This window comes from Monodelphis domestica, chromosome 2 (genome assembly GCF_027887165.1).
Source record: "Monodelphis domestica isolate mMonDom1 chromosome 2, mMonDom1.pri, whole genome shotgun sequence".
NCBI classification, from domain to species: domain Eukaryota; kingdom Metazoa; phylum Chordata; class Mammalia; order Didelphimorphia; family Didelphidae; genus Monodelphis; species Monodelphis domestica.
In genome coordinates, this window is record NC_077228.1 from 156,937,498 (window position 1) to 156,950,990 (window position 13,493).

Here is a 13,493-nt window from a genome sequence, read left to right on the forward strand (position 1 = left end):
CAAGAAAGTTACTCATCTGTGGCTACTTAACAGTTAATAATAGAGCAGTCCCAGAGAGTAAAGTCTCTTCTAAAGTATTATAAGTTGCTTAGTAGGCTCTCTCTCATTCATGTCCTGGGAATCATGGATAATAGGATTTAAGGGAGATGAGGTCCAACTTCATTAAGTCCATAACAAGTAGAGCCACTGTAGTTTTTTTTTTTTTAAAAGTGCTAGATTGGGGGTGAGGAGACCTGGCTCCAAACCATACCTCTCGCAATGACTAACCATGTGACATTGGGCAAACCACAAAGTTTCTTGGAACTTTTTCAATTAAGTATGTGTAATAATACTTGAACTATCTTCCCAAAAGGAGTATTGAGAAGAAACTTTTTTTTTTTAAGTCTAGAATGCAAAAATAGGTCCAGGACCTGAACTTTAAAAGTCACTCCATTTAAAAAAAAATAGAAGAAGAGATCAAGAGAGCTAAGTGGGGAGTAGGTAGGTTGCTAGACTTGGACTTAAGGAGATGTGAGTTCAAATACAGTGTTAGACACTTATTAACTGTATAACACTGGATTATTAATTTAGCCTCTGTACGCATCACTTTCCCCACATGTAAAATGAGGATCATAATAACACCAACATCCCAGGATCATTGCAAAGAACAAAGTAGGTACTATTCATAAAATAGTTTGCAAACCTTAAAGTACTATATATATATAAATGCTACCTAGCTAGTCTAGATAAATACCTTTCACAAGAACCAGCTATAAAGAATAAATTTCATAAAATTGAGGTGCTTTTGTATAAACAAAATCAACATGAAAAATGCATTAAATGACTTTGATAAGATTCTGCTAACCAAGTTAGATAGTGAGCCAAAACAAATATTTAAGACCATTCCTGAACATATGGATATTTGTTCAAAAGATGTAAACAAACTTCTCAAAAGAATCGCAAGCAATGACCATATGAAAGATTGCTCCAAATCACTAATCGTGAGAAAAGGAAATTAAAACAACTCTAAGATTTCACCTCATAGCCAACAATTATGACAGTAAATGGAAATGATGAGTGTTGGACAGGCTGATACTCATGTTCTTCCAGTCAAGCTTTGAAATGATCCAACCATTCAGGAGTTACATTTGGAATATAATAAAAAATTAATGATGTAACCATATCCTTTAATCCCAGTGCTAAGGCATTTACCCCAAAAAGGCCAAAGAAAAAAAAGAAAAGAAAAAGTCCCACATACATTAAAAGAATAATAAAAAAACTTTTAAAAAAATTGTCCTTCAAACTCTAAGCCTAACCCTCCCGATTGTTTTATCAGCAAAAAACTAGAAATAAAGTTGATAGCCTTCTATTGAGGAGTTCCATAAACAAGTTATGTTATACAAACATAAAGGAATATTAATTCACTGTAAAAATAAATATAACATTCAGAGAAGTATGAGGAATGAAGCTGAGTGAATATTATGGTTGTAAATAAACAGAACCAGTAATACAATATGCATAATGAATGCAATAATTAAATGGAAAGTCCAAAGAATAAAACTGTATGCTATGTAATCTTGCTGTTCAAGCTTGGGCCTGGAGAAGAATGAGAAAATGTACTTCTCCCTTTTCTTCATAGAGGTGAGGGTGTGGGGGCTATTTGTGTGGATCCTTGCACATCACCTGACTTAGTTGATTTGTCCTTAAGTTTACTTAAAATGCCCCACTGGTATTATTTCTTACAAGGGCTGGATAACTCTCTGGACGCAAAAGATACATTTGAAATGAAGGGTGATAGAAAAACAAAAGTTATTACTACATTGAGGGAAAAACTTTAGCTCACTATAGAAATATGAGTTATTATTATAGAAGGTTCTAGGCACCACATCATTTATGATCAATGCATTTGGACAGATTAAGATGGAGTAAAAGGAAGGAGAAAAAATAAAGAGCTGGTAGAGGGAAGCATAGCACCAAAAGAGAGAAGGAAAATTGAAGTCACCAAGCAGGAACTAAGACCCTTCTTTCAGGCAGTAACTATTCTGGGGTTTGAAAAAAAAATCTAGAGGAGCAAATGAAGTAACAGAAGTAGGTGGCTCATTGAACCTGTGGCTATTGTTGTACCTGAAAGGGAAAAAAAAAAGAAAAATACATTAGAGTTTATTTGAGGGAAAATCTTCTTTCCACATAGGCAGAGGTTCCCTGACTAATAAGAACCAGTTCCTGCTGTTTCCATTTCAGGGATTTAATTTTTTCTGTTAAGGGGAAATTAGGAAACTGTCAAGATGGCTTAGTGGATGGGTTGCTAATTTTGGAATTAGGAAGACCTACATTTAAATCTAGCCTCACACACTCAGTAGCTATGATTCTGGGCTAATGTTTTAACCTCTTTTTGCCTCAGTTTCCCCTCCTTTAAAATGGTAAAAACACCTGCCTCCCAGGATTATTGAGAGGATCAAATGAACTAATATTTATAAAAGCACTTAGCACAATGCCTAACACATAGTAGATGCTATATAAATGTTATTATGATTATTTAATTTCTATCAGCCTAAAGTGCCTAATCTGTAAAACTGGAATAATCACATCATCAAAGTCAAAGAATTGTTATGTATATTAAGTAAGGTAACATATATAAAGCACTTTGTAAATCCTAAAGGGCCATATAAATGTGAACTATCATTATTTTACTGATGGGCAATTAGGTGGCAGGGAAATAGAGTGGGACCTGGGCTTCAGTTTCTTCATCTGCCAAATGAGCTGGAGAAAGAAATAAGCCACCAAAAGAGTTGGACAATAATAATGAGCCACAATAAGAGCTGGACATGACTGAAAAATGACTCAACAAAAACAAAGTGTATGATTTAGAGTATTGTATTTTTACCAAAATAAAATTTGCAACACATTTCACAGAAATCAAAACTTATACTTGCCTTTTCCTATATATACTCCATAAGAGGTATACCTAAGTACTCTAAAGACCTTTCTCTAGAACTTTTAAAAATAATTTTCTTGGGACAGCTAGGTAGTATAGTGTACAGAATACCAGGCTTGGAGTTGGGAGGACCTGTGTTCAAATTTGGTCTCAGACAATTCCTAGCTGTGTGACCTTGGGCAAATTATTTAATCCCAATTGCCTAACTCTTGACATTATTCTTTCTTAGAACTGACAGGACAAAAGGAAAGGATTTTTTTTAATTAAATTTTTTTTCTTGCCTTGGGAAATATACTTTTAAAACCTTTGGATGGTTTCGTTATTATTATTATTTTAGCATTTTTTATTTTATCTTTCCTTCACGGGGAAGGTGGGTAGCCCAGATTTGGGTCATTTGCTTTGGTAGGCTGATTTTCAGTCTCTCTCCTCCTCTTAGATATCTTGCCTAAGGTACAAGGCCTGAGTTGGACAAAGTTTGTTGACAGCTAGGGGAAGAGATTGAAATAAATTAGGCTGCCTTTGGTTTGTCTGATTAAATTGAGTTTAGATAAGATAAGGAGTCTCTTGGTCTCTGAAAGGCCAGGAGTCTAGAGGCAATGAATTGAAGAGGACTAACCTATTAGAAAGTCTGGAAAGGTAGGAGATAACTAGGCTGTTTCCCCTTTTACATCTTTTGTTGTTGTTGTTGTTTTTGTCTATGACTTTTAAAAAATGTTATTGGTACCTTTTTTGTTGTTTTCACATCCCTACATTATCTTTTCTCTCTCCAACCCAAAGAACTATATGATTTAAAAAACCTAGTTCCTAAAAACTAACCTATACATAAACCAACTCCTATATTATAGTAGTCAGTGTCATTCCTCCATATACCTGCTACCTACTTTTTGATGAATGTAAGTATAATGTGACATCATAATGCCATAGCTTTTTAAATATAAGAATCAGACAGATGCAATAGGCCTAAAATAAGTAATCAATCCACTCCCCACTGAATTCTAAGAAAGTAAATTAAAGAACATACCATTTTTGCCAGTTCAGCACTGACCAGTCTAAATGTCTGACCAGTATATGTGCTTAGCCTTTAGGCATGTTCCTTCCTGTTTATTTAAAAGGAAATCTCAAGAGAGAAATAAACTAATATTTATAGCTAAGGGTAGATCAATGGGCCAAATCCCAACTAGATGCAATTTGTATGTAATGATGTAAATATGTAAAGTCCTTTATTTGAGGTAAAAAACAATCAGCCTCACAAGTATAAAAAAGAAAATGGAGAAGTTTAGCTAGATGACAATTCTAGGGGAAAAAGAAATGGGTGGTTTTAGTGAATTGTAATCTCAGTATGACATGGCAGCCCAAAATCCTAATATGATCTTGGACTGCATTAACAGAAGCATAATTCCAAGAACAAGAGATGTTATTAAAGACCAACTGTGGATCCTGGTCAGATAGCAACTGGAATTTTCCATTCAATTTGATGGGGTGCCACATTTAGAAAAGATATTCACCAGCTGGAGCAGGTTCAAAAAAGAGTAACCAGGACAATAAAAGAACTGAAATTCTGAGGTCTGATTTCATTTAATCCTTTGTGTTTACTGAGGATATTTAACCTAGAGAAAAGAAACAGTAGCAGTTCTCTAGTATTTGAAGGGCAATCAATCAATAAACATGTATTAAGCACCTGCTATGTGCCAGGTACTGTGCTAATTGCCAGAGAAGTGAAAAATAGCAAAAGACAATCCTTATCTTTAAATAGTTTGTAATCTGATGGTGGAGACAATATGCAAATAAACACATACAAGGCAAGCCATAAAAAGGATGAACAAGAAATAAGAGACAGAGGGAAGGCAGTAGAATTAAATAGAATGGAATTGAATCTTATAGAAAAAGCATTTGATTAGTTTTCTTTAGTCCAGAAGCTAGAATTAGGGGACATATGTGGAAGTTGCAGACAGGAAAAATTTAACTTAATATCTAAAGAGATTCTTTTTCATTTCATGTACATATCTAGCAGTGGAATGGGCCACTTTTAGAAGGAAAGGGCAGGTAGGTGGCTCAATGGATAGAACACCAAACCTGGAGATGGGAGATCCTTGATTCAAATCTGGCCTCAGTCACTTCCTACCTGTGTGACCCTGGGTAAGTCACTTTACCTGTCACCTAGCCCTTAGTGTTGTTCTTCTGTCTTAGATTGGTTACTTAGCATTGATTCTAAGAAGGAAGGTAAAGATTTTTTTAAAAACAAAACAGAGGTAGTAGGTTCCTCACTATTGGAATATGTTGAAGAATAAACTGTACTGGAAGACCTCAGATGCTTTCCAAGTCTGATATGTATCCTTGTATTTGTGTGCTCAGGAAGAGGAGTTGCTTTTGTTGAGCACACATGATTGTGTTCATGATGTATGCATTCAGGAGTCAGTTACACAGAAAAATTAGTTGGATCCAGGAGAGTAAGTAAAAAAGAGATCAAAATGCTATGTTCAGAGCCTTGGAGAGCTTCCAGAGTTAGAAAGCAGAATGAGAAAGAGGCCTCACTAAAGGATACAGGTCAGTAGGAGAAGAACCAGATAGTTTGCTGGAATTCAAAGAAGGGTGAGGATTTTAAACTAGAGGAAGGAATCAGCAATGCCTCAGGAGAGAAGTAAGAACAAGGTTGGTAGGGGAATTAATAGGACTGAATCTTATGTGCATAACCTACATAATCTAAGCCTGACCCTTCCCTTTCCCCCAAATTAATCAGCAATGACTTAGTTGAAGAAATTGAGGCATATTTTCACAATGCCTGGGTGCAGAGTGTGTGTGCACTTACAAATATGAACTGACAGTTGTTATAAATAACAATCTTGGAGGCTTATTACTAGATTTATAAGCATTTAAATGAGGTGGGGAGACAGAGACAGAGACAGAGACAGAGACAGAGAGAGACAGAGAGAGACAGAGACAATAAGACAGAGACAGAGGCAGAGAGACAGAGAGACAGAGAAATGAATCTTTCCAAATCTGGAACAGTATTGAAAGTTCTTTCAAATGCATGTGACTGATCAACCAAGGTATTTGTGAGCCAAAAACTTATCATAATGATATCTTAAATTTTAATCCTTCCAAAGCACTTTCACAATTATCTCATTTGATTAAATTTTGATGGTGACATTATGAAGCAAGTAGCAAGACTTTAACTAAACAATTTCCTGAATATAGGGAAGGCAGGTAAATATGCTTTAAGAATCAGTCCTTCAATGCCCTTAAAATTGTGTTGCTTCCAGGACAGACTTGTTGTACATATACTTGGTCTAGTTCAGCTGCTTTTCCCATAATTCTTTTCTGGAACACCATTACCACTTTCTCAGGTAGCACATCTGGGACTGTAATGCTAGATTCTAAATATGGAGGGTCTACTATCCTTAATAGTAAAAAAAAAATTTTAATCTTTACAAGTCTGTCTACCTTTCTTCTTTTTGTTGTCTTCTTTCCAGGTTCATCTTTAATGTCCTAGAGGGACTTTGCTTATTTGGAATTCATAACATTTTGTACTTATTTTTCCTTCTAGTGCTTCTTCTGGTTTATGAGGTGATCTTGCTTATATTGCTCCACCTTCCTTCTCCACAGGATATTATGAATGAGCTTATTTTTTAAACTTTTGTTGTCTTGACCACCATATCACTGCACTTGGAAAGGAAATCAAGAATTTGCTAGTTAAGGCAATTCCTGGGCTCTTGGGGGCCCATTATGACAATTGATTTATGTTGAATAAACTTTTGTAGGAACTTGTTAAAAATTCTGTTGGTGTCTAGAAACCTAACCACCATTTATAACATCATTTCTATGGAAACATGTGTTTTGAGTTTCAAACAATTATCTTATAGAGCTTTTAAATAACAAGACCTATTTATAAATAAGGAACTTTGTGGATGATTACTATAACCACCATCTTCAGTCCTATTGGCAGTCAGTCACCTTCTTTTCTGCTCATTCTCCTTCCTCTTGCTCATCCACCCATCTTCTTTGTAGATCATTCATAGACTTATCCAATGTCTCTCACTCTAGCCCAACCTCCTTCTAACATAGTGGGAAATTTTTGTCAATATTCTAGACAAGAATGGCAAGAGGGAATTGACAGCAAAGCCAAATTTGTGCTAAGAAGAAAAAGGAAAAGCTGGGTCAACTTCAAGGGGACTGTAGAAAAAGACAAAAATCTTGACACTGTGTAGTAGCAAAAAGAGGCAAGCTCACAAGGAAAGCTTGTTCTCTGTCACTTGTTCTCTGTCAAGCCACAGGGCAGTGCTCACTGGAATAGTTCAAACCTAATGATAATTCAACCCAAGTTGAAAATATAAAATGAACTTATAGCCATTAGAGAAGGATGAAAATCTTAAGTGACTGAAAAAGAGCCAAATATAAATATGCAGCATGTAATTTGTATGCAGAGGAATATGACAACAGCTTTAGGCTATGTATTGACACTTGATGCATAGTAATGGACTCTAGGAAGATGTGATGAGGGATTATGTCAGTCATTCAAATGCATCAAGAATCTCTAGGATGAGAAGTCTAGTTACAGCCTCCCTAATTCTTGTTAGAAAGAATCACACCTGCAACGTTTTTAACACTTGCAGCTCTTGGTGACATGAGAAAGTGTGGCTATGGCAAAGGACAGAATAGAAATATTGCTTTTACCAAAGCTTTGTAGCTTAAACAAAATATGATCCATAGTTTAAATTTGCCAGGAAGTATCTTTTACCATTTTAACCATAATGGAAACATTTGACTGCCAAACTGGGCCCAGATATGTTTGTATAATATCTTAGACAAATTTTTGCTAATGCCAGTTATAAACACTGCCATTTGGTAAAAAGGTCTTAAACTAAAGAAGAACAAAGTACATTAAACTGATTCTGCCTGGAATTCATTCAGTCCTGTGAGTATGAAAGAAGAGCAATTTGTATTTCCCTTTTTAACTTATAGAGAAGTTAGTGAAGAATGGGTAAATGAGGGGGTTGGGAGTAGAATTTAGATCACTGGATTCCATGTAATTCTCTTTTATTATCAGTTTTTCTCTTTTTTATAATCTTTAAAATTTATTTTTATTACCAATATATTTTGTTTTGTCACAGGAGTAACATGCCTCAAAAAGTTCCCCTTCATGTGAGTTTCCCCAAAATAGTTAACACTGCTAATAAAGTTGTAACATCCAGATTTTAATCAATAAAGAATATGAGGCCTTTCCTCTGAGAATAATATTGTTTATTAATGGATGCATAAGTCTACTAACAAAGAATGGATCTTTTACCAGGCTACTAAGCAAAAAGAACCCAGTAAGCCTTGACTCTCTTCTAAAGAGAGGTGTGTCCTCCTTCTGATTGGCCAGACAGTTGGAGCCTTCCAATTATATTGGAAGTCCCCATTGTTGTTTAGAAAGAAGTAGTCAACTTAGAGACCTCAACTCCTCCCTTATTACTTCACCACTGGGGAGGTCTTTATATAACTAAGGAAAACACCAGTATACCCTTTAGTTAGCTATATGTACCAGTACTCTCAAATGAGTCAAAGTTCAAAATGGCTGATTGGCCCTGCCTTTAATCCTTTCAGGGTCTTATCAAAAGACAAAAGGTCCCAGCCCAATTTGATAACTATTATTTCACATAGAAATATTACTAATAAATAATATAATTCAATATTAATTTTCCCCAGAGGTAATACAATTGATTGTATATATGATTCTTCATTTTTGTAACTTACCATTTTTTAAGAGAAAGTAAGCACATGCCCTGTAACTTTGAGAATTTGACCAGAGTTTTGTTGTCTTTGGTGATATCTTGATTTTTATGGTATATTATGTTTCTGCTAATTCTTCATGTTCATTTTTCCTTTTGTGAGTAATAGGGAAAGAGAGTTTTCTAAACCTTCAATTTCATTGTGTTTGGAGTTCCCGGTATGGAATTGGATGACCAATGAAGACCAACAATTTAGTCTGTAAATCTTAAATGGTTGTTTGTGGCACTAAGAGATGGTTATTTGTTCATAGTCACTCTACTCACTCTACTCTAAGATTAGTGATCAATCCAGTATACTGCACAGACTCATTGTCCCTAAAGGGTTTTTAAAACTTTAAAGTATTATGGAAATATTAGTTATTATTATCAGTCAGAAAGTCAATAAATATTTATTTGCCGACTATATACCAGGCACTGTGCTAAACCCTGGTGATACAAATACAAATAAAAACAAAGATAGTCCCTATCTTCAAGTAGTTTACAATCTAATGGGGAGATAGAGTAGACAAAGGGAATATGAAAAGTTAGAGGTGAGGTTAAGGAGAGGAGAAGGTATCCTGCATGAGGGGCATGATAGAGAGTTCCAAAGAATTCTGAAAGCAGTATAGCTGATGGGAAATGTGGAGGAAAATCTATGCTGAGCCTCCTTCTTTAACAGAGGTACTGCAGCTTGTGACCCGACTTTCTGTCAGAGGGTCCAATCAGAGAAACATCTCATTCTTCTCACCTTTTTTCTTTTCTCTTCTTTTCTCTCCTTTTCTTTTCTCTTCTTTTCTTTCTTTTCTTTTTTCTTTTCTTTTCTTTTCTTTTCTTTTCTTTTCTTTTCTTTTCTTTTCTTTTCTTTTCTTTTCTTTTGTGTTTTCTTTGTGGAATTCAGATAGATACAGTAAGGACAAATTGCTATCCTATCATTATTTTATATTCTGTGGACTATTATAGAGGAAGGAAAAAAGATTGCTTTTTTGTGACTATTTCACTGTAAATCATCTGCTATAGACACATAGAAAACTTCTTCAGTTCCTCTAAAATTACAGGATGATAAAGATAAAATACACCTCATATTTCTTCTACTTAGTATCTATAATTGAAAGCTTTTCATTACATGTCATTTGGACATTATGAGTAGTTAGCCTGTTATTACATATTAAAAATACTGTCCTTATGTTTTTATGGATAATTGTTATGTTTAGGAAGTTGCCAATAATAGTTCTGTATTTAATAATGCCCCTGTTCCAATATAGGTTATTTATTTCATTCTCATATTTTGAAGTCTCCTTTTATAGAATAGGAATTTGTAGTCTGGTTGTTTATAAAAGATAACAAGTATATAATTGTAGCCACCTGATTCTGTCTTTCTGGTATACAGTATATGCTACATTTTGGCAACCTGCAGTGATATGTTTCACAGTTTCTACACTATCATTTTATAATTTATACAATCAATAAGTATGGAGCATCTTAAAGATAATTGTCCTATCATTTCTAGTGGCAGTGACCTGATCCTGAATCCCTATATATGCCTCTCCATTACTATAAACAATTTCATATGGCTCAAACATTTATTCAGTGTTCATGTTGAAAAACATGGGGCACTTTTTGGTTCCGTTCCTGGATTTTAGATGTTTCATGTTGTATGTCCAAAGATAAACTACTTGTTCTCATAATTAACAAATTCAGTGACTTGTATCAATTGTCAAAATTTATTATTTGTTCAGTAGTTAGGTTTGTTCCTGAAGGATCTCTGCAAATTTTTATTCTATTTATCATATTTATCATATCTATTTATCATAGAAGCATTAATTTTTTATAACTACCTTCAGGTGATGAGCCTTGTGCTTCATTAACATTATGAAGGTTTTGTTCAGAAACTTGACAGAGCTGTGGTCATTTACTTTATCATAGCAAAAATATACATAAAATTGGTATTACACAGGTATTAATTGCTCTTTGTTCTTCCTTTTAAGTTTTGATTTCAGGATGCCACTCGGTCTCTTACTATATATATATATATAAAAAAAAAATATATATATATATATAGCATCAGCATTCTCCTTGATAGCCTAAGGTGTTTGTTAAGCATCATCTTCCTCTATTCATTCAATTTGCCCTATAAATTATTATAAATAGTAAATTATATTACATTACATTTATATAAAACATGTTTTTAAACCATTCTTCAATATTTGAGCATTTATAGAATTTTGTTATTATTAATAGTGCTCTGTGAAAATTTACATATCTCTGGATGCTTTCTTGCTTTGATTTCCTTGGGGTATAAACCTATTATTAGGACTCCTGTGTCAGAGGGTTTAAATAATTTGTTAATATTCTTATGTAATTCCAAATTGCTTTTTCAGGATGATTAGATCATGCCACAGCAAATTAGTAAATCATAGTTACTTAAACACTGAATTTCTCCATCTTTCCCCATATTTTTCAACTCAATAGTTGTGAAACTATATACATGATGGTTGTTTTAGTTTGCATTTCCTCTGATTGTTAATGATCTTGACATTTTTGTCAACAGTTCAGAAAAAAAAAGATGAAAAAAAGCTAGATTGGTTATATCATTATGAGGGCAATGAAGCACTGGTTTATAAGGTATCTAATATAACAGAAGGACCAAAGCCATGGGGGAAATCTAGACCTTATTAATACCTATAAATGGTGTTTGAGAAAACATGAACAACCACATATACATATATGTGTGTATGTGTTTTATATGTACTCTCTTATCTATACAAAATCTCCATGAGGGTCATTTTTTCACAGATTGGGGCCATCTTTGTTGAACATATTATTAGGGAACAATCAGGCATTTGCAAAAACTATTCAACAATGGACTAAAATTTTACATTTTGTAATTAACTGAAAGACATACACAATATAAATTTCATTGTACTTATTATTTGTTATTTATGAAAAAAGCATTTGACTTGGTAGAATGAAATACTTACTACCTTACAGGCTCTTTTACAACAAGATATCTCCTATCGAAATCATTCAAGGTTCCTTGGAAGATTTAACAGAAATAATCCTGTTCATGGCTCTCTGAAAATAAACATCAGGGAAGCCATAAATCAGGGTGATACATACTTGAGAAAAGTGTTCAACATGTGATGGGAAAGAAAAAGAGAAAGGAAAAGGAAAGAAAGGAAAAATCATATAAGCCCTACTATGACCAGGTACTGTGCTAAGCAGTTTTGAAATATTATTTCATTTTATCCTCACAACAACCCTGCGAACAAGGTAGTTATTATCTACATTTTTCAGAGAAGGAAAGTGAGACAAAAAGAGGTTAAATGATTAGCCCAGGGTTATATAGCTACCTCAGGATTGTATTTAAACAATATTGTTGTTACTGTATCTAAGTTTTCCTAGTTCTGACTATGTCACTGTGAATCAGTTCATGTAGTTTTTTCCAGCTCTTTCAAAAATCATCCTGTTCATCATTCCTTCTAACAATAGTATTCCATTACACCAAGTATCCTCTAAAAAGATAGATAGTATTATATTTTTCCTATTTTGTTTTGACCCAACTATGAATATAAATTAACTTTCCAAGACCTTAGGCAATTTATTTTTGTAATAATAATTTTGTGGTTAAAGCCTTATAGATTCTATCTATAGCTGGTTGGGTGAACTCCCAGATATTTAATACACTTTGTTATTGTTTTCAATGAAGTTCTCTATACTATTATCTTCTTATTATTAAACTTTGTTGTTGTTTTCAATTAAGTTCTCTATACTATCATCTTCTTATTATTAGTAATACACAAAAATGATAGTGATTTTATTTTGGTTGTTTATTTTTCATGTGACTTCTTTGATGAAGCTATCTACAATTTTTTTTCTTATTCATGTTTTCTAAGAAAGTCACCATGCCATCTTCAAATAAAGATAATTTTGCCTCTTCTTTCCCCATGCTTCTGCCCTTAAGTTGTTTCTTCTTCTAATTCTTGGGTTAGCATTTCTAGTATCATTAATTTCTATATCTCAATTAACAGTGAAAGTAGTAGTATTTTTGCTTTACCCCTAATCTTATTGAGAAAGCTCTCTGTGTTTCTTGTTACAGATAATATTGAATCTTGGTTTTAGATAAATTTTTTTTATCATTTTAAGCAAATATCTTTCCACTCTGAAATTTTCATTGTTTTTAATGAGTGCACTTTATGTCTTAGGTTTTTCTCCATTTATTCACATAATTGGGGATTTTAATTTCATTATTATGATTATTATTATTTTTCTCTAATGTTGAACTACCTTTGCACAACTTTGCCATAGTGAATGATTGTTGCTGAAACAGGTTGCTGAGTATCTCCTAATATTTTATTTTAAAATTTTACATAAATCTTCATTAATAATTGCTACCTATTGTTCCTTTTTTTTGCTTTATTCCTCCTTATTTGCATATTAGAGCTATATTTGTCTCATAAAAGGAAGTTGTTAGAATGACTTATTTCTGTTTTCAAAAAGTCTTATGTATTTTTTCCTGTACTTGAAGGTACTTATATCTGATATCCATATTAGCTGAAAGATATTTTCTTTTTGTTCTCTCAATGTTTGTTAGAGAAGGTGGTGGTTTTTTTTTTAAATATTGCCTTCCCTTCTTCGTTCCCTTCCTTGAAATTGCATGCCAAGGGCTCTATTCATATTTTATTTTATGAAGAAGAATACAACAAAGTTCAAATCTTACCTCAGATACTTTGCTTTTTGTCTCTAAGCAAGTCACAACCTCTCTATCTCAATTTTCTCATCTGTAAAATGAAGAAGTTGGACTCATTGACTTTTGCAGCTCTAAATCTTTAATC

At 33.5% G+C, this 13,493-nt stretch overlaps 1 protein-coding gene across 2 annotated transcripts in view; it reads left to right on the top strand.

The window, feature by feature from the left end:
* The window catches only part of PCNX2 (pecanex 2), a 409,779-nt gene that overhangs the window by 198,392 nt on the left and 197,894 nt on the right, over positions 1-13,493 (top strand). The window lies entirely within an intron of this gene.